This window comes from Schistocerca piceifrons, chromosome X (assembly GCF_021461385.2).
Source record: "Schistocerca piceifrons isolate TAMUIC-IGC-003096 chromosome X, iqSchPice1.1, whole genome shotgun sequence".
Classification (NCBI taxonomy): domain Eukaryota; kingdom Metazoa; phylum Arthropoda; class Insecta; order Orthoptera; family Acrididae; genus Schistocerca; species Schistocerca piceifrons.
The window spans coordinates 118247941-118274338 of NC_060149.1; the positions used below are offsets into that span (position 1 = coordinate 118247941).

The 26398-nt window shown below is 41.5% G+C and overlaps 1 protein-coding gene across 1 annotated transcript in view; it reads left to right on the forward strand.

Annotated features, from left to right (window-relative positions):
• Positions 1–4067: 4067 nt before the first annotated feature.
• The window catches only part of LOC124721516 (cyclin-dependent kinase 17-like), a 197437-nt gene continuing 175106 nt past the window's right edge, over positions 4068–26398 (forward strand). Inside the window, exon 1 of the mRNA XM_047246532.1 lies at positions 4068–4243. The gene's annotated coding sequence lies outside the window, so the exon portion shown is untranslated. The remainder of the gene's footprint in view (positions 4244–26398) is intronic.

The following is a 26398-nucleotide window of genomic DNA, read 5'->3' on the forward strand; positions in this document are numbered from 1 at the left end:
AGGCATTTAATGAATTTTTGTAAAACAGATAATGAAGGTGTAGATATGTTTATGTTGAAAACATATAAAAAGGATTGTATTGAAGAATTGGTTAGTATATTTAACACATGGCACAAAAGTAAAACTTTAGCATATAAAGATTTCATTGTAAAGATTGCGAACTGTTAAATATTGATCGTCAAATAAAAATACATAACACATTGTGTTACATTAATTTGTGATATTAATTTTTGAAGATGACTCCATCCCATGTGATTCAAAAACAGAAGAAATTTTATGGATATGTGGAGGCTCAGCCTATGGAGTACCAGTAATATAAAATTTCATAGGTAACGCAGATGAATAAAGTTAATAATTTTCATTTCGTATGTGAGATTTTTCTTACCATACATAATTTTGTAGGTAGTGTATCATTTGGTATGTAATCATTAGGAGCTGCACTCATTTTTATAAGAGTTTTTTCAGCATGTCATATTAATGAGATAGATACAACAAGCTGTTCCAAAATTATCAGTGGGTTATTTTAGGATTAATTTGAAAGACAACAAATTCAAAAGAAAGCAAATAAAATTCAATCAAATTATAATAATTTGTGATACCTGTTTCAAATTTTTTGTTATACTTTAATCGAGTAGCCTCTGTGGTTTGTACTTCATTGAATGATATCGATATTTTACGATTTTTCATCTTTTTTTCTCGAATTATGTTCGTATTTAACAATTGGTGTTCGTATTTTCGTATTTTCAACTACAATTTTACCTTGTTTTCTAAGACTATTTTTTTATTTTAACTCCTGCATCATTATAATCAGTCCATCTAAGAATACAGTCATTTGCACTTGAACACCACACGAAATATACAGTAATATCATCATACCACATAACTTCTATGTTATAGCGACACTCAATGCTGTCAACGTTTTTACCGTTTGACAGCTGGAGCGACACTAGCGCTCCAAGCGGCGAGAAAGGAGAACATCAGAAGTATCGTAGGCATAACGTTTGTTTTGCATCCCTTTCCTACATGATTTACAAAATATTTGAATTATTTTCTTACCTCAAGAGTTTGTGTAATATCAGAAGATGTAGATGTTTCTAAAAATGATTCTAAAATAAGTGCAAGTTGGTATAAAACTCACGAATCCAGTGGCAAGCTACAACGCGTTTGTGAAGAAATACTTTGGATAGAACTGCAGCTTACCGCGTTCATGTCAGAGGAACAGAAACACATAGATTCACACATAAGAAGCACAGAGATGTACCTCTACATGTAAAAGGGATCGACGCCCCATTTGTCATTCCGTAGGCCAACTGTGTTTTAGTCATTGTCACCTGCTGCTAATAGTATGACCTTCATCTTTATATTATTCTAAGTGGGACAAACAACAGCGAAATAGTGGGAGAAATGTGCAGTATGTGTAAATTCGAGGTTCTCAAAGACAATAACACTGTCAGAAATCCAGTCATATGTTAAATTTGACACTAGTGACATTTCATCCAATGACATATTCACTAGTTTATCTGTGTCGGAAAAATGCTGTACTTTCTGCTTTAAAAGGTGGAATATATTGTCACTTACCCACATTTTATTTGTATGCCTTCCACATACCTTTGTAATGTACGCACTGATGGAAGCATAAAACATTCTGACAAAATCTCTATGCCTGAGTGCTGCAATATATTAAATTTAGAGCAAACAGCTTATTTTCCTCTTTCCAGCTTGCAGCACATTTCTCCTTCAGTGGCATGTTAATCTGACTTGACAAAAAGTAAAGGGCATCTGTTTTTAAATATCGGGATCCTATAGTCTTCAAAAATTGTTCGTCCTTGTTCAATTGATCCTTCTGACACATTTTCTGTTGTTGTCTGTACTTAAAATAATAGCCACTTTCCTTGTCCCATAATAGTTTAGCACCAAGTCTAGCGATCTGCACATCCTGACACTTCACACACTTCTGCAATACACAAATAGTTGCACTTAATCCAACCACTTCATCGTCAAAGCAGTCCTGTGTTGACGATTCAGATTAATCTGGCACTGAGATATGGAAAGTTGAAATGGCTGCTTCTGTGCTATAGGACTATTCTACAGCCTTAGACGAATTGTCGAATCTTGGCGGCAGTTTCCTCCTCGTCGTCAGTTGAGGTGGCTTATTTTGGATGTCAAAGAGTGTGGGTTACTGCGTTCCACATACGTTTATTATTGTCTGCATTCATGAACTGGTTTTATTCGAAGTGTAGTGAGCAATACTTAACATTATATAAAAAGGTAAACTGGGTCTTTTTCAAAAGATCCTCTTATCTGCTATTCACTAGCCATTTTCTTCTCCTAAAACGAAACATTAATCATTAACACACACATAGAATGAAACTTTCACTCTACAGCGGAGTGTGCGCTGATATGAAACTTCCTGACAGATTAAACCCGTGTGCTGGACCGAGACTCGAACTCGGGACCTTTGACTTTCGTGGGCGAGTGCTCTACCGATTGAGCTACCCAAGCACGACTCACGCCCCGTCCTCACAGCTTTAATTCCGCCAGTACCTCGTCTCGAGGGCAAGTGCTCTACCAGTTTGGAAGGTAGGAGACGAGGTACTGGCGGAATTAAAGCTGTGAAGACGGGGCGTGAGTTGTGCTTGGGTAGCTCAGCGGTAGAGCACTTGCCCGTGAAAGACAAAGGTCCCGAGTTCGAGTCTCGGCCCAGCACACAGTTTTAATCTGCCAGGATGTTTCATATCAGCGCACACTCCGCTGTAGAGCGAAAATTTCATTCTAGAAACATCCCCCAGGCTGTGGCTAAGCCATGTCTCCGTAGTTCTGCGAGGTTCGCAGGAGAGCTTCTGTGAAGTTCGGAAGATAGGAGACGAGGTACTGGCGGAATTAAAGCTGCGAGGACGGGGCGTGAGTCGTGCTTGGGTAGCTCAGTCGGTAAAGCACTTTCCCGCGAAAGGCAAAGGTCCCCAGTTCGAGTCTCGTCCCGGCACACAGTTTTAATCTGCCAGGAAGTTTCAACACACACATAGTTTGCAAGCGAAACCTGTTGATACAATTTAGTAACATGATTGTCTATACCTCTCAGGGTCCTTAGGAAACCTACAAAAAGACAGATGAGTTGTCTTCTTCTTGTTGTTGTTGTTGCGATTTATTGCGCTACAGACGCTGCAGTTTGTAAAAACAGTTGTACAAAGCAAAATAAACCACTTATATTCGCATTCACGATCGCGCCAAACTCAACAGATTTGCTTACTGGCCGCTTGGCGCGCTGCTGCCGCAGTAGGCAACAAAATTGAGGAGAAGTGTCGCGACTGTTATGTTAGACTGTGGCGGCACTGTATACTACTGAAATGGGTTTTTTTCTTCATAATAAAATTTTCGTTTTATACAACTAAAGCATTGCCAATTGCAGAGTTTTAATTTGTTTCTTGCTTACATTTAGGAGATGATGTCTACATGCAAGTTTGACTAAAATTTTCCTCTTTGATATCGCCGCAATACCGGCACATGAAAATGTAGAAGAAATGAGCGATCATGAATGAAGAACAATGAAACAGAAAAAGACTGACAATGAAGTCTACTGGTAAGTTAATATTTTTCGGGTGGGCAATAATACAGACAATTGGCCGCAGAAGGGCGGACGACAGAGAGATGCACGATTGTTTCCCGCTCCACATCTCACACCTTGCAGGCATTTTTCTGAACTGGCTACTGCAAGTTTTACATTAGGTTAATAATGATAATGGCTGAAAAGTAACTACATGAATGTGTGCAAGACCGGCGGAGATCGGTTTTTCTTTTTAACTACGGCTTTATTCATGTACTGTACACTATAAAAGACTGTCATTAGACTTTTTCATCAAAGACAGTGTCGTATAAATGTGCAATTTTCATTTAATACAACATAAGTAATATTTTCCGTTTTTGAAAATCTGGACCTTAATTCATAACATGGCATTTTCTTTTTTCCGAATGACATATCTGCGACATCCACACAGTACTCTACACCGCGATATTGACACAAAGCCAGTAACAACTGAATGACAGTTTGTGGTTCGTTATCTGTGGTAAGGTTGTTGAATATGGCGGAAAAACAAAGTACAAAAGTTTCGGCAGATAATGGGCAATGAATTCTCTAGCTTAAATTGACTTAATCCGTGTGTTAATCGTTACTGACGCGTGTTTACGTTTCTCATGTGATGTGTTACTCAGCAGAAGAGGAGGACTTCTTCAATGCCGATAATATAAGGTGAGGCACGAAATGATAGCATTTGTTTTGCTGAGAAGTTTGTTTGAGCAAACTGTCGCGTAAACACAAACAATTCTGTTTCCACTGAGATATTTTCAGAAATTTAGATTTTTGTGTGACCAGACTCCATTGAAACATCGGGTCTACATCCGTACTTACCTCTTTCGTGAATTGTCAGTGCCTTTCATGTTTGTTTAGTTCGTGTGTTTCGAGTTCGTAAAGCTCCACAAAATAAATCTAAGTCTCATATCACGCTTATCTCCTTTTTTTTGGTTGACAGCTGCTGAACGTGAATAATGATAAATTTTTACCATGTGATTCTGGTCGTACCTACTGTTTACAGTCAAGCAAGTTGACATGATACAGAGAAACACTTTCTTTATGTTTCGGTTTGTATGGTTCGTTGATTAGTAGATTGTAATATTCGGTATTCATGTCCCAAGCCCATCCCCAATATTGTTGAATACTACAAGCGAAGACAGGGGTTGATGTGCAGTAAACATGCATTCTTCCATGCAGAAGGGTGTGGTCATTGAGTATCTGGTAACAAGATACTTTATACTGTTGAATGCAGTTGTTTTACATCTGAATACCACACTTATTTTCTAAATTTAAACATAGTTTTGGCAGGATATATATATGGATTAAGGTTTTCACCTGTAAAGTAATAAAAGTTAATATTTTGTTAACAAAAGTACCCACCCTTTCTAATAGATAATACCACTTTCTGACAGTGTGACTTGAGTTGTTATGTGCTGATTATAAATGCTCATGTATACCTGAAGTGAACAGGACAGAAAATCTCACGTTAGTTAACAACTTCTTTCTTGCTATTTTCTCAGAGGTTACTAGACACACATTCTGTTGAGAGCACGGTAATTGGAATACGTACTGTGGCGAGGATTATCATTTTTTACCCATACAGTTTCAACAGTATGAGCTAACATGCTTAGGCGACATTGTTTGGTAAATGTTGGTAATGAAGAATGTTGATTATTATAGTGCTCGTTGGTGGTCATAAATGATGGGAATAGAGCAGTGTAGTGAAAAACTCAATATTGTGCCTCTTAGAACAGAGAAATTAGATCTGTCATTTGACTGTAATTAACAGTACAATGTATTTAATTCCGTGTTGGAATAAAATTTCACTCTGATCATTGACACTTTGTTAAGTGATGGATCTCGAATAATTTTTCTGTAAATATTATCTAACTAAAAAGATAAAGTTCTGGGCATTAGATTAGATGTACTTTTCATTCTAATATACCCATCCATATTGAGGTGGTCCTGCAGGGTCTAGAAGATGTCAAGCACGAATACACCATAAATATTTACAAAGAAAAACAAACATACTGATGTAACTTCCTAGATCCCAAGTGAAATGATCCTCATGGATGGGAAAAAAAACTTAAATATATTTTCATTTAAAAGGTAATACATAAGTTATCACAAATCATGTAAATACACTGATTAATAGGCGATTCCATTATGGTTAGTCATGCATGGTCACATTACTGCAATAAATTTGTACAGAAGTCAGTTTGTACGAATACTTGCATTATTTGATATTGTTAGTAACATATACACATTAGTTGGTTCTACTAAGAATTCATCAGTGGATTAGAAGGAGTTGGCCACCAATAAATCCTTTACATTCCTCTTAAACTGAACTGTGTAAATATGTAAACTTTTGATTGCTGGTGGCAAGTCACTGAAAATGTGTGTTCTTGAATAACCTTAAGGAACTGTTCTTGAATAACCTTGAGGAACCAAAATGATTTTAAATGATTGTGAAGATTATTCTTATTTGTAGTATTGATTCCACGAGCTGAGCTGTTGGCTTTCAAAAAGATATACTGGGTGTCCATAAATTATCTTTACAACTTAAGACAAAACTACACTAGATATTAACAAGTGGTTTTCAACATGGGATAAGATGACTGATAAAGTTTTATTTCTTCTTTCATACACATCAGTGTGTGCACCATTAGTGTCATAGATGGCTAGTCGAGATTCCATTTCTTTCCACATATGATTCAAGATTGCCATGGTGATTTGTTCAAATGCATTGGAAATGCGTGTCTTGAAGTCCTGTAGGTTTGATTCGGTACACCAGATCCTTTACGAAACACCACAGGAAGAGGTCTAGTGGTGTGAGGGATCAGATGTCATCTGTATGAACCAGAAATATTTTTGTTGTTTGTATGAGCTGCTTTTGCCTTGCCCTCCACTGAGCTGCTCTGCTTTCATACTGATGCAGGCACATTTTAAAGAATGGGGCACTTCTACTTCATCTTTCGCTCACCGTAGTATTGACTAGATGTGATTGGTATGCCTATGGTCTTTTAACATTGCTCACTTGATGATGCGGCTTAGTCACGAAATAGTCGTATTTTAATAAACAACACTTTTACCAGCTGTAAGCTGAGTTCTTCCTAACATCATGTACGAACCAGGCCAAACACTGAGTTTTTGACTGTGGTGTCCACATTTTATGAGATTTTCAAGTTCAATTATCCATCAAGTTGTGTCACCCTGAGATTATTAAAAAAAAAAAAAAAAAAAACTTTTTAAGTTATCTTATCACATGTTGAAATCATTTGTTAATATCTAATATAGTTTTCAAGTTGGTAGTGTTGGGCTGTAAAGATAATATATGGACACCCTGTATATTTTAAATGAAAAAAATTATTAAGGAATAAATGTATTGGGAAGCAATAGTTAATATCCCTGGTTCCTTGAACATGCATCTGCAGGATGTTCTTTAGTTCACATCATAAACTTTTTGAATGTGGAAAAATTTGAAGTGAATTGATTTATTTGGCTGTAAACAACTGTTGTGTAGTCCAAGGCATCATTAATAGATACATAAATATAAAATTGGTTAACATATGTAAATATTATTACACTGATATTGCTTGCCTTGTACTCATCACATAATAAGTAATTTTGTGACCATGTGGGGAAAAATGATTATTTAAATACCCCTCTGTGTGCTGTAATTAATCTAAACTTATCCTCAGGATCCCTATGGGAGCGATATGTGGGGGTTGTATATTTGTAGAGTCATCACTTTAACCTGTTCTTGAAACTTTGTCAGTAGACTTTCTCAGGATAGTTTCTGTTCCTCTTCAAGAGTCTGCTCATTAAATTCCTTCAACATCTCAATGTTGCTCTTCCACAGCTCAAACAAAATGGTGACCATTTGTGCTGCCTTTGTCTGTATAAGTTCAATGTTCCCTGGTAGTCTTATTTGATATGGGTCCCACACACTTGAGCAATACTCGTGGATGGGTCACATGAGTGATCTGTAAGCTATATGATTTGTAGACTGATTGCATTTCCATAGTATTCTACCAGTATACCAGTCTACTACCTGCTGGTACCCGTGACTGAGCCTATGTGATCATTCCACTTTATATCCCTACCAAGTGTTACACCCAACTACGGATTCCAGCAGTGACTCACTAATATTATAGTCATAGGATACTTTTTTTGTTTATTTTGTAAAGTGAAGGGCTTTACATTTTTGAACATTAAAAGCAAGCTGCCGATCACTACACCACTTTGAAATCTTATCAGGGTCTGACTGAATATCTATTTGTACATCTTCATTCAGACTGTACTTCATTTTAGATAACTGTGAAAAGTCTGAGGTTGTTATTGATATTGTATGCAAGATCATTAGGCCTAATATACAACATGAACAGCAAGGCACCCAACACACTTCTGTTGGGTACACCAAAAGTTAATTCTACACTTGTCAATGACTTTACATGCAAGATAATGTGCTGTGTTCTTCCTACCAAGAAATGTTCAGTCTACTCACATATTTCGTCTTATATCCCAAATGATAAAATTTTTTTATAATAAGTGTAGGTGTGATACTGAGTCAAATGCTTTTCAGAAATCAAGAAATACTACATTTACTAAACAGCCTTGATCCATGGCTCTCAGGATGTCATGTGAGAAAAGTGCAAATTGGGTTTCACATTATTTGTGTTTTTAAAATCCACCCTGGTTGACATGGAGGTGGGCGTTATGTTCGATATACCTAATTATGTTTGAGCTCAGAATATGTTCTAGGATTCTACAACAAATGGATCTCAAGAACATTGGATCACTACTGCTACCCTTTTTGTGGGCAGATGGCCTGTGCTTTCTTCTAATTGTTGAGAACAGTTTTTTGTTTGAGGGATCTACGATAGATTGGAGTTAACAGAGGGGTTAACTCAGCTGCAAACTGGGTATAGAATCTGATAGGGATGCTATGGGTCCTGGGGCATTGTTCAGTTTTAACCATTTCAGCTGTTTCTAAACACCACTGACAGTAGTATGTATTACATACATCTTTTCAGTGTTATGGGAGTTATATTGGGGCAATACATCTGGGTTTTCCTTTGGAAAAGAACATTTGAAAACAGGGTTAAGGATTTTTGCTTTTTCTTTGCTACTCTCAGTTTCAGTTCTAGTCTTGTTCGTGTGTGACTGTACACTTAACTTTGGTGCCATTAACAACCTTTACATATTACCAGCATTTCTTCGTGTTTTGTGAGGAATTGACAGTATTCTACCACAGCAGTCATTGAAGGCTTCACACATTACTCTCTGGATTGTCAGATGTGTTTCATTTGGCATCTTTCTATCTATAGCCCTGCGCTTTATTTTACACTTATTGTGCAACAGTGTCTGTTACCTTAGAAGTTTCATTACAGTGACTGTATATCATGGAGGATCTCTCCCATTCTGAACTGCCCTACTGAATACATTTCTATCCAGTGCATGGTCAACTATATTTTTAAATTAGTTTTTTTATGCAGTTTATATAGGACTCAAATTAGGTTGTTATAATGTTCTTTATTCACATTTATAATAAAAATCATCATTTTTTCCATTGTATATAAATTAATAGAATTCTTTTTCTTTCGACCATCTGTTTACAATGATTTTAAATTTGTATTCATACAATGTCCCTTGTCATGTGGTATGTTGTTGAAAAATATGACTATAAAAAGTTATTTTGGATGTCACTTAAATGAGTCCAAGTAATGTCCAGTAAGTTCCTGTTTCTGGTTCCACATGAGTGCACATAGGATCTACTTTCACATATGTGCACATTTTGTTTGGCATGCATAAGTACTTTGACCATGTGTAGATTAGATACTGTAAGTATTTGCTGCTTAGTAAAGTACTGTCTGCAAGAAGTTACATTGCTCAAATGAAAAATACATCTAATGGCTTTCTTCTGCCAGAGGAAAACCTCTTTTATCCCAGTGGAGTTTCCCCAAAGTATTCCATAATGCAAGTGTGTATGAAAAAGGCATAGTTTGCGATAAACATGAGCGGGTCAAGAGGAATGTTTGATACAACTTGTTGGCTTTGCCCATTGATATACCTAATGCTGATGGCTGCTATCATGTCACATTTTTACGCATATATTCACAGTTCTGTTGTTAGTTGGTGAAGCCAACTAGTGTGAAAGCAAAAAGGACTGGTTCTGGTGACACATTGATCTGTAGCTTAGCCTGAGGTATGGGTTAGGTTGTAAGGAGACAGTGTGGTTGTGAGTTGATGAAGCTAACAAATGTGAAACTAACTGGTGTGGTGACAGACTGATCTTTGCATTTTCCAATATGGTACAGACGTAAACAGTAGGCTTCCCTTAACAGTCAATTTCTTATCCCAACCAGATTTTCTGCTTTCACATTTGTTGGCTTTGCCAACTCTCAACCAAATTGCCTCCTTCCAACCTAACCTAGAACTTGAGCTTCAGTACAGATCAATTTATCACCACAGCCAGGATTGATTTATTTATTTATTTTTTTTTTTTGGGGGGGGGGGGGCAGACACTTCAATATGTAACTGTAATCAACATTTTTCTATATTCAGCACAAGCTCCTTTGCTAACATACTGTACAGCTTTTCTGGGTGGGTATTCCAACATAATTTATTATCAAGGTATATGCCTAACAGTTTTCTAAAAGAGGGTGTGTTCAGTTTTATTTATATTTAATGTCAATGTACATTTTTGAAACCAGTGAGGTGCCTTTCCTGTTGATTTGTTTGGCAGTTCATATCATTATGTGATACGATGAGAGTTTGTGTCATTGGCATATATCATGGATTTATATGGTAGTAAGTAGGATAGGTCATTCACACAGACAATACATAAGCAAGATCCCAGTGTAGATCCTTATGGAACCCCATATTTTATCTTGCTAAGGTCTCATGTTTTATTTGAGTTTACCAACACCATTTGGTTTCTTTTTGTTAAATAGGATTTCAGTAGTGCTTGTTCTATTTCAGGCATTCCATATCTGTCAAGTCTCTTAATTAAAATGCTACGTGAGACAGTGTCAAATTCTGTAGTTAAATCTGCTATAGTTGTATAGGTGTGCTCCCTATTTTCAAAACCCTGCACTACTGATAATACAACTTCTTCAACTGCCTTAATTGTTGACAGCCCACTTCGGAATTCATATTGGGTCCCATTAAGTAGTAACACTCAAACGAATCATTTCCGGTCTGCCACACGTTCTGGAAATCACGGAATATCAGGGAATTTTCATACATATCAGGGAAATCAAGGAACTATCAGGGAAATAAATAAAAAAAACTGGAAAATCTTGTTTCTGTATCAGTAGATGAAATGATTTGTTTACTGAGATATCATGCATCATCGCAGGCTGGGTGTAGATGAGTATGTGCGCTGCTTCCCTACTCCCTCATTCTTACTGCTTCTGCCCAAGCTATTGTGGACTCTGGAACATCATATTTAGTCATTTCGGAGAAGTACCGTCACCAGTTGCAGAAAACCATATTCGTCGACAACAAAACATCTCTGCTGAAGGCGGCTAATTGGAAATATGGGAAACCTACAGGAAGATGTACCATTTGTGTGGGTATAAGTGGCCATACACAGCCCTTAGAATTCATCGTCTTACAAGAGTGTAGTCATGATGTCATTCTTGGATGGGACTTTTTGAAAGCTTCTCAGGCAATTATAGATTTTGGTCGCTCGAAGATTATGCTAGACGAGATGAGATACTGTGGACAGGAAGATGTGCATCCGAGTGTGTGGAGACTATGTGTGCTGGATGAAGTGATCATTCCTGCAGTCAGTGCTAGAAAGGTAACTGTCACTTGTCATGCAATACATCAACCCATGGATCTTGTAGTGGAATGTAAGAGAAGCATCCCACTGAAGAATAACTCGGTCATCCCAGCCTCTGTGGTCTCGTTTAAGAACAGATTCGGTGAATTGTGGATAGTTAACTGTTGCTGAGAACTACAGATCCTTCCAAGACGCATGTGCATAGCAAATGCTGAGCCATTAATTGAAAAACATCTGAGCTTCATAGAAACCTGCCATGCTGAGTCTGTGGGCAAAATTAGCGCTACCAGTACGAGACAAGATCTTGTAACTCGACTATCACCAGATCTCACTAAGAAACAACAGAAGCAGCTACTTGCCATTCTTCAAGAGTTCTCTGAATGCTTCAATCCACAGGTGAAGAGCAGATTAGACAAATCAATGGTGAAGCACCAGGTTAGCACTGGATACCATCAACCGATAAACCAGAGAGCATGTTGTGTGTCAGCAACAGAATGTTGAATAATTCGCGTTGAGGTAGAGAAAATGATGATGAATGACATCATTCAACCTTCACAGAGCCAATGGTCGTCACCAGTGGTCCTCGTCAGGAAGAAGGATGGCAGTTGGTGCTTTTGTGTTGATTACAGGAAGCTTAATAAGATAACTAAAAAGGACGTTTACCCTCTTCCATGAATTGACAATACACTAGATTGAAGTGGGCTAAGTTTTTTCTCAACCATGTACATGTACTTGGGATACTGGCAAATCAAAGTAGATGGGGCTGATCGTGAGAAAACTGCATTCGTCACCCCTGAGGGCCTGTAAGAGTTTACGGTAATGCCGTTCGGTTTGTGTAATGCACCAGCAACTTTTGAATGGATGATGGCTAATCTTCTATGTCACCTGAAGAGGACAATGCGTCTATGTTATTTAGATGACATTATAGTGTTCTCAGAGACATTAAATGAACATATAAAAAGACTGAGGGCCATTCTTAAGCGGCTGCAACAAGTTGGACTGAAACTTAATCCAAGAAAGTGTCTTTTTGCAGCAAAAGATATCAAAATACTTGGACACCTGGTGTCAAAAGATGATGTGCGGCCAGACTCAGAAAAGGTGAGATCTGTAATGGTATTTCCTATTCCTAAAAGTATTAGAGATGTGAGAAACTTCCTCAGATTATGTTCTTATTACTGACATTTTATCAGAGACTTTTGTATCAAAGCCAGGCCACCCCAAGAGTTGTTAAAAGCCGATGCTAAATTTATCTAGGGTGTTGTTCAACAAGATTTTTTCGATGTGCTGCGAAAAGCTCTGATGACTGACCCTGTACTTGGTCTGTATGATGAGAGAGCACCCACAGAACTACACACAGATGCCAGTGGGTATGGAATCGGTGCTGTTCTGGTGCAAATTTCAGGACACGTACAAAAGCCGAGAGAAACTACTTGACTACAAAAAGAGAATGTCTTGCTGTGATCGGGGCCATGTGCAAATTTTGACAGTGTCTCTATGGAAGGCCATTCACAGTTGTTACAGACCATCATTCACTTTATTGGTTGACAGGTCTTACAGATCCAATAGGACAACTCACCAGGTGGGCACTATGTCTTCAAGGGTATGACATTACCATAGTGTACAAAAGTGGAGGAAAACACCAAGACACCGACTGTCTCTCAAGAAACCCTGTGCAAGACCATCAAGACTTTGATGAAGATAGTGACTGTCTTGCTGCACTCCAGGATCTCTCTGCTGAGCAGGAGAAGGACGCCAATATATTTCAAATTATGCTTGCCTTAAATCGGTCAGAGGATGTGAAAGGACAATTTAAGGTAGTTAATGGATTACTTTGCAAGAAAAACTGTGATCTGTTTGGAAAGGGGCGGCTACCAGTGATTCCTAAACACATGCGCCTAGATGTTCTACAGAAATTCCGTGACACACTTGAGGCTGGAAATTTAGGATTTATAAAGACCTACGATAGAATCCGCAAGAGATTTTTCTGGCCAGGTTTATTTAGGAGTGTCCGTCATTATGTGTCACAGTGCAGAGAGTGTCAGAGGAGAAAGGCAGTTCCTCAAAAACCACCTGCCCGACTCATACCAATTCCAACAGCGGAAACGCCTTCCCAGCACGTTGGGATTGAACTCCTCGGACGATTTTCAACGTTTCAACGTTTGCTAGTGGCAATAGATTGATTATTGTTTGCACTGATTATCTGACACGCTATGCCATTACAAAAGCCGTGGAAACAGCCAAATCATCTGAGGTAGCCAAATTCATCGTGGAAGACATTGTATTAAAACACGGTGCCCCAAGGATCGAAGGAAAGTTTTTCAATCAAATCTTGTGACAGAGATAAACCGTCGGTGCAACATTACTCATCACATGCAACTGTCTACCATCCACAAAGTAATAGGCTTACTGAATGCCTTAATAAGACCTTGGCCGACATGCTATCAATGTTGATCAGAGCAACTGGGATGAGGTGCTACCTTTCGTGACGTTTGGCTACAACACCACCATACAAGACACCACAGGATTTACGCCATTTTTCCTGGTGCATGGACGTGATGCGACTACGGTGATGGACACTGTGTTTCCGTTACATCCTGATGACGTGGACGACGACTACATTGGCCAGGTGTTAACAACAACAGTTAGAGCAACTCCGCACGCTGCAGGCTCAAGAAAACGATCGTGGAAGGTATGACACGAGCCACCACCCTGTTGTCTACCAGCCTGGTGACCTCGTCTGGATCTTCACTCCTGTTCGGAAGGTTGGTCTCTCTGAGAAGCTCCTCAGGCGCTACTTTGGACCTTATAAGGTTGTAAGACAGTTGTCTAATGTTACTTATGAAGTTGACCATTTTGACCCTGACGCAAGACAATGAAAGGTCAGAGAAACGGTCCACGTCCTTCGAATGAAGCCCTACAAGGATCCTGCCACCCAGGGTAAATTCGAAGCTCCGGCGACGGGCCACAAGCCGATCACCGCCAAAGCGAGCATCAGTCATCGGGAGTCGGAGTATGCAGGACCGATGACTTGTTCCCGGACTAGGAGGACGTAACACAAGGACGCTGTTCTCTTTAAGGAGGGAGCAATGTCGCTGAAGAATCTGAGTAGTACCATGGTGTAGTGTTTATGATACTGAACTGTTGAATGCAGGTTTGTGAGTTCTAAACTCACCTGGACTGTACCATTTTAATTTCTATATTCGATTTGAGTCCATTCTAGAAGTATCCACAAATGTCAAGAATCATTGTACTGGAATGTTCTGTAGCTGTATATATACTGTATGTGTTCTGGCCGGAGGCAGTTCACTTTGCGCTCTTGTATGTGCAAGTGCTGAATAAACCTTCGGTAAGTGAAGTTAGTGTTTGTCATTCATCTAATTACACCTTCTTCTACGTGAGAATATGGATGCCTAAGAACTTTGAAGTTTCCACCCTATTTATTATTTCCTCACCATGTGTTAGACTTACCATTGGTGTTGTACCCTTAGATGTCCGGAGCTGAATATATTGTGTCTTTTTAAAATTTAGAGTGAGACCATTCCCAGAAAACCAGTCAGTAATGCTTTTAAGAACATTGTTTTCATTTTCTTCTGTTTGTGATGTATGCTTGGATTGATTACAATACTAGTGTCACCTGCAAAAAGAACTAATTCTGCTTGTTGTATATTAAATGGAAGATCGTTTACATACATGAGGAACAATACTGAACGTAAGCTTGAGTCTGACGGAATCCCACATGTGATTTCCACCCAGTCAGAATAATGTCCCTGGATTATATTGGTTGATTTTCTTAGTACAACTTTCCACATACTTTTGGTTAGATCTCACATTAACCATTGGTTGGCTATACCATCAATCCCATAAAACGTCAATTTATGTAGGATAATGCTGTGATTCAAACAGTCAAATAACTTAGCTAAGTTGCAGAAAATACCAACTGGTGCTACTTTATTATTTAATGCATGTAAAATTTGAAACTTCCTTGCAGATTAAAACTGTGTGATGAACCAAGACTCAAACTTGGGACCTTTGCCTTTCACAGGCAAGTGCTCCTCTGTGGGTCTGGGGGTTAGAATAGGCCCGAGGTATTCCTGCCTGTCGTAAGAGGTGACTAGAAGGAGCCTCTCACTTTTTGGCCTTTATGTGTTAGCCCCCCTGTAGGGTTTGACCTCCATTTTTCAAAATTTTCCTGAAAAGCAAGCCAATTTGGGAAGGGCACCTTACATGGTGCACCGTGTCCATCGTGCATTGAGATCTTTAGCCCACTTTCTCGTCGTCGCATTGCAGTCCTGCCCATTCTCCATCTCTTGGGCGAGGACACCTTCCTGGGTGCGTTTTCCACCATGCATTATGCAGTGTCACTACTGTACCGACGATGACTGTGGACTTCCTTGCACCTCATATCCAGTAAGGTAGCCAGTCTGTTGTGGTGGGGCCGGCATGTATCCTGTTGGTTGTAGCCCCCTGACAACACAGGTATGGCCCTGTTGATGCCTGCGCCGTGAACTCCCCATGTATGCCAAGGAGTAAATGCCTGTCACGCTGGGGCATCGGGACTCCCGGCAATGGCCATCCTGCCAGCTGGCCTTTGCTGCGTCTGGGCCCCTGGTCGGAGTGGGTGGCATCAGGGTGGATGACACGCCTTGAAGCGTAGTATGTCATCTCTTGCTGGTGGTCCACTGCCAGCAGTCTCTAAGCGAGCAAATTCTAACTTTAATGCTAAGAAGTATGACCCTAAGTCATTCCCCTCCCAGGCCACACCATGGGAGGAATGCCAGGCTAAGGATGGCAGTGAAGCTTATTCGCCCCATTACCTCATATGTACGAGAGTTGATGGGGAATCTTTCATGTCCGTGAAGCCTCAGTTTTTTGTGGGGCATTTGGAGGACAAGTTTGGGGAGGTGGAGGGCTTGTCCAAAATGCGCTCTGGGTCAGTTTTGATAAAAACAGCGTCCTCTTCCCAGTCATGGGCATTACTCGCTTGTGGAAAGTTGGGGGTTTTTTCTGTTACCGTCACACCTCTGAAGAGCTTAAATATGGTCCAGGGTATTACATTCCTCTGGGACCTTCTTTTGCAGTGTGACGATGAGCTGCGCGCCAATTTAGAATGGCGATGTGTTCATTTCGTCCGGCGCGTCCATCGTCGTCCGAGGGATAACCAAGTAGCCACCGGTGCCTTCATCTTGGCCTAGAGGGTGACACATTTCCTGAGAGCTTTAAGTGCTGGAAGTTCGGCCATATGTCTTCCCGTTCTACTTCCAGCCCCACCTGTCGAGGACATCCATTGCATCCCAATACTCCATGTGCCCCACCTCCCATCTGTGTCAACTGCAAAGAGCATCATTCACCTTGGTTGCCAGACTGCTGGATTTTACAGAACGAGAGTAAAATCATGGAATGTAAGACCTTGGACCGACTGACCTACATAGAGGCCAAGAGGAAATTTGAGCGCCCACATCCTGTGGCTATGACCTCCTCATATGCTGCCGCTATGAGAACAGTTGTCGCCCCATCACTTCCTCGAATTCCTGTTGCCTCTCAGAACTGGGAGATTACACCTGCCCCTTCGATGGTGGGGGGCACTTCCCTCCCTGTTGCTCCTGCACCATTTACTTCAGGGGCAACCCCCCCCCCCCCCCCCCCCAACAATTGGGGATTTCAGTCCCCACTTCTGGGCCAGAGAAGCATAAGGCTTCTTTGGCTCCTCTCGCTAGGAAGGGGTCCCTTGGGTCACTCCCTTCCCAGGTTTCTGCTAGTGGGACTCCTGCCAATGGCTGAAGAGCCCAAAAGCAGCCAGGGAAACCCGAGGAACAGCACAAGAAATCTAAAAAGATGACCCATAAGAACAAGGAACTTGCATTGGCACCCACACCACCACTACCTACAAGCTCTGCGTCTGAGGATGGGGTGGAGATTCTGGCGTCCGCTGAGGACCTGGATCTCGCCAGACCCCCAGACACAATGGATATAGACTACTCAGGCAAAAAGTCAGTGGCAGCAGGTGACCCTGAGGTGTAAACTGCCTCATTGAATGTTCCATGCCTTCCCAGTCTCACTATGATGTCATCCTCCAGTGGAATTGCGGCATTTTTTTCCACTGCCTGGCTGAGCTATGGCAACTGTTACTGTTAAGCTTTACACCTGCATTGCCCCCCCCCCCCCCCCTCCCCCCGGGAAACCTGGTTCCCGGCAATGTGGACCCCTGCCCTCCACGGCTATAAGGGATATTACAGGAACCATAGCGACTAATCGAGTGTCAAGTGGAGTTTGCGTCCTAAACTCAGTCTGTAGTGAAACTGTGCCCCTTCAAACCCCTCTTGAAGCTGTGGCTGTCAAACATGAACGATGCAGGCAATAACTGTCTGCAGTGTATGTCTTCCTCCAGATGGTGCAGTACCCCTGAATGTATTAGCTGCACTGATTGATCAACTCCCTAAACGTTTCCTACTTTTGGGAGATTTTAACACCCATAACCCCTTGTGGGGTGGCACTGCGCTTACTGGCCGAGGGAGAGATATCAAAACTTTACTGTTTCAGTTTGAACACTGCCTCTTAAATTCTGGGGCCGCCACACATTTCAGTGTGGTTCGATGTAGTTACTCGGCCATTGATTTATCAATTTGCAGCCCAGGACTTCTCACGTCTATCCACTGGAGAGCACATGACGACCTGGGTGGTAGTGACCACTCTGCCATCTTCCTGTCACTGCCCCATCGTCAGGCCCACAGACGCCTGTCCAGATGGGCTTTAAACAAGACAAACTGGGAAACTTTCACCTCTCGTGTCACTATTGACTCTCCCCCACATGGTAACTTCGATGTAATGGTTGAGCAGGTGACTACCACAATCGTTTCTGCAGCAGAAAACTCGATCCCTCACTCTTTAGGGTGCCCCCGACAAATGACAGTCCCTTGGTGGTCGCTGGAAGTCGCTGAGGCAATTACAGAATGTCTGTGAACTCTACACCAACATCAGTGACACCCTTCCCTAGAGCATCTGATAGCCTTTAAGCGGCTCTATACGCGCACTCGCCAACTTATCAAATGACGGAAGCAGGAGTGTTGGGAGAGGTACGTGTCGACCATTGGGTGCCATACGTCAGCTTCCCAAGTCTGGACAAAGATCAAACATATTTTTGGGTACCATACCCCAACAGGTGTCCCTAGCATTACCATCAATGACATGCTATGTACCGACGCAAACACGATTGCCGAGCACTTTGCTCGACCCTCTGTGTCGAACTACCCCCCAGCCTTTCGCACCTTCAAATGGCGGATGGAAAGGAAAGTCCTGTCGTTCGCTACATGCCATGGTGAACTGTATAATACCTCATTTACGGAGTGGGAGCTCCTCAGCGCACTTGCACATTGCCTCGATATAGCTCCTGGGCCGGATCAGATCCATAGTCAGATGATTAAACATGTCTCGTCTGACTAAAAGTGCCATCTCCTTGTCATCTTCAACCGGATCTGGTGCAATGGCGTCTTTCCATCGCAATGGCAGGAGAGCACCATCGTTCCGGTGCTCAAACCCAGTAAAAACTCGCTTGATGTGGATAGCTATCGGCCCATCAGCCTAACCAACATTGTCTGTAAGCTGCTGGAACGTATGGTGTGTCAGTGGATGGGTTGGGTCCTGGAGTCACATGGCCTACTGGCTCCACGTCAGGGCGGGTTCCGCCAGGGGCGCTCTACCACTGATAATCTTGTGTCCCTTTAGTCTGACATCCGAACAGCCTTTTCTAGACGCCAACACCTTGTTGCCATCTTTATTGATCTACGCAGAATGTATGACACCACCTGGCAACATCATATCCTTGACACATTATGTGGGTGAGATCTCAGAGGCCTGCTCCCAATTTTTATCCAGAATTTCCTGTCGCTCGGTACTTTCCGTGTCCAAGTTGGTGCCTCCCATAGTTCCGCCCGTATCCAGGAGAATAGGGTCCCGCAGTGCTCTGTATTGAGTGTATCACTATTTTAGTAATCATTAACGGTCTAGCAGCAGCTTTAGGCTGCCCTTCTCACCCTCTCTGTAGGCAGACAACTTCTGCATTTCGTACTGCTCCACCAGTACTGTTGCTGAGCGGTGCCTACAGGGAGCCATCCACAAGGCACAGTCATGTGCTCTCGCCCACAGATTCTAGTTTTCGGCCTCTAAGTCGTGTGTCATGCACTTCTGTCAGTGTCGTACCATTCATCTGGAACAAGAACTTTACCTTCATGATGATCCACTCACTGTAGTGGAGACATATAAATTCTTAGGAATGGTTTTCGACGCCCGATTGACTTGGCTACCTCACCTTCGTCATCTTAAGTGGGAAGTGCTGGCAGCACCTCAATGCCCTTTGCTGCTTGAGCAACACCAACTGGGGTGCAGATCGCTCTATTCTGCAGCAGTTGTACAAAGCCCTTGTTCAATACCGCCTTGACTATGGGAGTCTGGTTTATGGTTTGGTGGCAACCTCAGTGTTGCGTGTACTTGACCCAGTGCACCACTGTGACGTTTGCCTAGTGACAGGAGCTTTTAGAATGAGTCCGGTGACCAGTGTCCTGGTGGAGGCCGGAGTCCCTCCATTGCAGATCCGACGTGCACAACTGCTCACCAGTTATGTTGCACACATTCGTAATTCTCCTGCGCATCCAAATTAGCGTCTCCTTTTTCCACCTACGACAGTTCATCTCCCGCATCGGTGGCCCAGGTCAGGGCTAAGAATTGCGGTTCACGTGCGATCCCTTCTGTCTGAACTGGAGTCCTTCCCTTTACCACATCCCATCTAGGTCCATCCGCATACACCTCTATGGTGTACACCTAGGCCGCAGATTCATCTAGACCTTTTGTGTGACCCTAAGAACTCAGTTACTCCTGCCGCTCTCCGCTGTCACTTCCTCTCGGTTCTTGATGTGTTCTGGGGCTCTGAAATGGTTTATGCCAATGGCTCAATGGCTGATGGCCATGTTGACTTCACCTATGTCCACAGAGGCCATTTTGAACAGCATTCCTTGCCCGATGGCTGCAGTGTATTCACTGCAGAGCTGTTGGCCATCTCTCGTGCACTTCAGTATATCCTTTCATGCCCCGGAGAATCGTTTCTTCTGTGTACTGACTCTTTGAGCAGCCTACAAGCTATTGATTGGTGCTACCCTCGCCATCCTTTGGTAGTGTCCATCCAGGAGTCCATCTATGCCTTGGACCGGTCCTGCTGTTCAGACTTGCCGACAGGCTGGCCAAACAGGCTATGCAGAAACCGCTTCTGGAGATGGACATCTCTGAACCTGACCTGCGTTCTGACTTACGCTGTAGGGTTTTTCGGCTTTGAGGGACGGAACGGCGTAACAGTACACACTACAAACTGCATGTCATTAAGGAGACTATGAATGTGTGGAAGTCTTCCATGCGGACCTCTTGCAGGGATTCAGTTGTCCTCTGCCGGCTCCGCATTGGCCGCACTTGGGCGACCCAAGGTTGCCTCTTGCGCCGTGAAGACTTTCTTGAGTGTCGGTGCGGTGCCCAGTTGACTGTGTCCCATATTCTGATGCACTGTCCCACTTTGACTGCCCAGCTATGAAACCTTGGGTTACCGGACGTGTTCCCACTAATTTTATCTGACAATGCCTCACTGACTGATTTAGTTTTACGTTTTATTCGTGAGGGTGGGTTTTATCATTTGATCTAAGTTTTAGTGCATGTCCTTTGTCCCTCTGTGTCCTCCACCCTAGTGCTTTTAAGGTGGAGGTTTTAATGTGTTGAAGAGTAGCTGGCTTCTCCTCTTTTTTTTATTTGTCAGAGCCAGCCGTCAGCAAGCGCTCTAGCATTTGGTGAGTGAACATGTAAATTTCATTCTCAGTAGAGTAATTCTTCTGAAATCCAAATCATGATTTGCTGAAGATATTATTATTGTTACGGTGAGATACTATGCAAGAATAAATCCTCCCCCCCCCCCTCCCCCCTCAAATATTTTAAAAAATATCAGCAGTGGAACAGATTGGTAGTTACTGACATCTCTCATATCACCTTTCTTAAATAGGGGCTTGACAACTGCATATTTCAGTCTCTCTGGAAAAATGCCTTGAGTTAGTGATGTAATGCATATTTGAAATAAGATACGGTAGGTCTTATTATAGGGGAACAAATATTTATCATTCTGTTGGAAACCCCATCAAAACCAAATCAGTTTTTATTTTTTAGAGAATATATTATTTCCTTATTTTCAGAAGGAGAAGTTGATGATACATTCATACAATTGAATGTTGTTGGTTTTACTTTTCAAACTACTACTTAAACCAAAGGCAGCGCTAAGTCGTGATGATGGCACTCCAGTTAGATTTTATATAGAACATGGCACAGAATTCCCCCTATCCTAGCTCATATTTGTTGAGAATCTCTTGTGTGGTGAATAGTCTCATGTGGCTAGCAAAGAGTGCAATTCACTCCTGTTTACCAAAGGGATGAAATAATGAATGTGCAGAATTACAGACCAATATCTCTGTTGTCAGACTGTTGCCGCTCAGTAAAGCGTATTTTAAGCTCAAACATTGCTGGAGGAAATGATGAATTCACGGGCATGGATTCAGGGAAAACATTGAATCTCGTGTGTGTGTGTGTGTGTGTGTGTGTGTGTGTGTGTGTGTGTGTGTGTAAAAGTAAGCAAGTAAGATATAATTCATTACATTGTACCTGACAGCAACACATAAATACAAAAGAAGGTGGTAGGGTTTGTTTAGGAGCATACTGGCTATCAGTTTCTCTGTTTATAATTGGAACAGGAAAGGCAACAATATAGTACCTTCCATCATGTAGTGTACAGTGGGTTGCAGGGTGTTGTCTTCTGTAGTCCGGGCCCACAAGAAAACTATTTTCATTACAAAAGAAAACAAATGTGATACATACTGAGCCAGGCATGTAAGGTTGAAATTGGCCAATAGTGCAAGCTTTAATAAAGTGAACACTTGTCAACAATCACCAAGTTGGAAACCTAAATCTTCTAAGAAATACACCACATGAAGAAAATGATCAAAAAATATCGTAATTTATTTGAAACGTTATTCGATTGAGGGACTGTAAATGTGTAGGTCTTATGTTATTGAATATGTACTACAGCTACATCTACATACGTGCTATGGTACTTGGTGGGGGGTGCCTTGTACCAACACTAGTCATTTCCTTCCCTGTTCAGCTCACTAATAGAGCAAGGGAACCACACAAGCCGTAATTTGTCTCACCATATCTTCATGGCCCTTGTGCGAAATGTGCATTCGCAGCAGTGGAATCGTTCTGCAGTCAGCTTCAAATGCTGGTTCTCTAAATTTTCTCGGTAGTGTTCTTTGAATAGAATGTTGCCTTCCCTCTGGCGATTCTGATTTGAATTCCTGAAGCATCTCTGTAATACCTGTGTGTTGTTCGAACCTATCGGCAACAAATCTAGCAGCCTGCCTCTAAATTGCTTAAATAACTTTTGCAATCCACCCGGTGGTGATCACAAACACTCAAGTAGTACTCAAGAATGGGTTGTACCAGTACCCTGTACACAGTCTCATTTACAGCTGAACCACATTTTCTTAAAATTCTTCCAATAAACTGAAGTCAACCATTTGCCATCCCCACTACAATCCTTGTGTGCTCATTCCATTTCATATCACTTTGAAATATTAAGCCCAGATATTTAATAGACATGAGAGTGTCAAGCAGCACACTACTAATACTTTATTTGAACATTATGGGTTCGTTTTTCCTACTGGTCAAAACTGACGTACATTTTTTGACATTTAGAGAAAGCTGCCATTCGTCACACCAACTAGAAATGTTGTCTAAGCCATCTTGTATCATCCTACAGTAACACAATGATGACACTTTCCCATTCACCACAGCATCGTCAGCAAACAGCTGCAAATTTCTGCTCACTCTGTCTGTATGGTCATTTATGTATATTGGAAAATAATAGCAATCATAACATACTTCCCTGGCGCACTCCTGATGATACCCTTCTCTCCGAGGACAACATACTGGGTTTTATTACATAAGAGGTATTTGAGCCACTCTCATAACTGGGAACCTATTCTGTATGCTTGCACCTTCATTAACAGTCTGCACTGGGGCACCCTGTCAAATGCTTTTTGGAAATTCATAATATGGAATCTGCCTATTGCCCTTCATCCGTAGTTCACAGAATGTCCTGTGAGAAAAGGACGAACAGAGTTTCGCATTAGCTCGATTTGTGAATATAAGCTTTTTCATCTCAAGGAAATTTATTATATTTGAACTGAAAATATGTTCAAGAATTCTGCAGTAAACTGGTGTTAAGGATATTGGTCTGTAATGTTGCAGGTCTGTTCTTTTACCTTCTTGTATACAGCAGTCACCTGCATTTTCTTGCAATTGCTTGGGACTTTGCGCTGGGCAAGATATTTGCATTAAATGCAAGCTAAGTAGGGGGCTAATGCCCCAGAGTACTCTTTGTTAAACTGAACTGGGACTCCATCGGGACCTGGATACTTATTTGTTTTCAACACACTGTTGTTTTTCTATGCTGGTGATGTCTATTACTGTCCCCTCTGTATGGCAGTCTGTGTGATGTTCAAATGATAGTATGCTTGTAAGAGTCTTGTGTGTGAACAATTTCGTAATTGCGAAATTTATAACTTCAGCTTTCCGTTTGCTACCATCTAGTGCTGCACCATACTGGACAACAAGTGGCTCATAGTAGCCTTCAGCCCATTTAGCAATTTTACTTAGGACCAGAATTTTCTTGGGTTCTCAGCAATATCTTTTGCTAAGGTATTACAGTGATAGTTGAACACTTTGCGCATCGATCCTTTTACAAATGCATTAATCTCTAATAACTTCTGCCTGTCATCATTTGCGCTTTCTCTTTTGAACTGAAAGTGCAGCAGTCTTTGGTTTCTCAGCATTTTCCAAATGATGATGTTAAACTGCAATGGATCTTTTCCATTCTTAATCCACTTACTCGAGACATACTAAACTTCACCCATAAATCCTCTATGTCCATCAAACTGCAAGTAAATGATGTGAATTCATTGTCTAAGTGGGATGCTAACAACTGCTTATTGGCCCTTTCCGATAAGAATACTGTCCAAGGTTTCTTGACTGATTTATTAACTTTAGTAACCATGATCCTAAATGTGCATTGTCAGTGGTGGAGTTTAATATGAATCAGTTATGAAGCAATAATCTACCAGTTGGTCTCTCTCTTGAATTGTTATTTGTCATGAGTGTTTGCCTTGTTTGCAGACTAGATAGGTGAGAGTGAATTGCCGAGCATGGGCCTCCGAGGTAAAGCGACGAACTGCAAAGAGAACTCGAGGACACGCTGATTGTATAGGCAGTGCAGAGGGCGCCACTGTCCATCACAAGGTGTCGGCTTTGAGATTGTCTCTGGTAATGCCAACATTCTCTATTGAAATTAATCATTCGTCACACTTCCGGTGCAACACTGACATCCAAATTTTATTCAGTTTAACACTTTCCTCTTTCCTGTTAAATTTATTATGGTGTTAACCAATCTTGATAGCCTCTCTATTCGTGTGCGCATAATAATGCGATGCTTTAGATATGACACTCGTCTCACTGAATTTTATTTCATGATTACCTTTCTGGTAAACATGTTCTGCTATGGCCGATTTACCTGTGTGACCCAGGCTGCAATTCCTCTTATGTTCAACAAGATGGATGTTAACACTTTTCTTTGTGGTATCGATTTAAACCTGTCCACAACTACAAGGAATTTAGTATACTCCAGTGTAGCCAAAGGATGTCTTGCATCTTTTGCTGATCTTAAATATTCTTTTATTTTCCTAGTGGGTCTGAAAACAGTTTGCACTCCGTACTTGCTTATTTCCCAATGCGATCTTAGTAATGAATGGAAGAAAAACCTTGTCGTTGGGCAGCTGTTGTTCGTCGTTGCTCCTGATTCTCTGCCTAGAGCGAAGTGCTCGATCTGTCTCCTTGCTAGAATAGCCATTCTTGACGAAAGTCGACCGTAGATGTTCAGTCGCATCTTTTAAATAAATAGTTTCACAAATGTTGTACCAAGGTTTTTATTACACCTCTTGGTTGTCGAGGGTGGTGGTTTGAATCTTTATGCAGATAATGATCAGTATGTGTGGCCTTTCTATACACCTTACGGCCCAATGTTCCACCCCATCATTTAATCACAGACACATCCAGAAAATTCATGCCTGCAGTGACTCTCTCATCCCTGCAGTCGCAGTTAGCTGAGCTGACTACAGAAATTGCCGCACTCCAAATGACACACTCATCAATGGCTGTGTGCCAATCATCCTGCTATACTGAATAGCTGCTGGTACCATAAGAAGTTTGTCAACAACGTCTGAAAATATAGTCTTCTGAGTTTAAACAGTTCCACTGGTCACAAAACTACGCAGACATGAATATTATCGAGCGTGTATCGGATGCCTTACAATGTGCTGTTCAGAAGAGATCTCCACCCTCTCGTACTCTCACGGATTTATGGACAGCCCTGCAAGATTCATGGTGTTAATTTTCTCCAGCACTACTTCAGACATTAGTTGAGTCCATGTCATGTCATGTTGCGGCACTTCTCTGTCTTCATAGTAAATTGGATTTTTGGGCTGTTTAGATGTGTCAGGAAGGCATTCAACTCCTCTGCTCCATGTGTCCATACTGTGAAAGTGTCATTGACATAGTGATACCAGCTGGCTGATCTCTTACTGGCAGTCTGCCACGCCTGTTGCTCAAAAATCTCCTTAAACAAGTTAGCCACAGCAGGACTAAGAGAACTACCCGTAGCCACCTGTCAATCTGTTTACAAAAGTCACTGTTGTATTGAAAGTAGGTTGTGGTGAGGCAGTGTCGGAATAATGCCACAATGTCAGTAGGAAAAATATCTTCTATGCATGGTAAATAACGACACATTATCAAAACTCACGAAGATATCTTCTGGGCCCACACTCATTTCCTTCAACTTGTTAATGAAATGAGCTGAATTTTTAATATGACTGTCAGTCCTACCAACATAAGGTTGCAGCAATGAGGCAATGTGT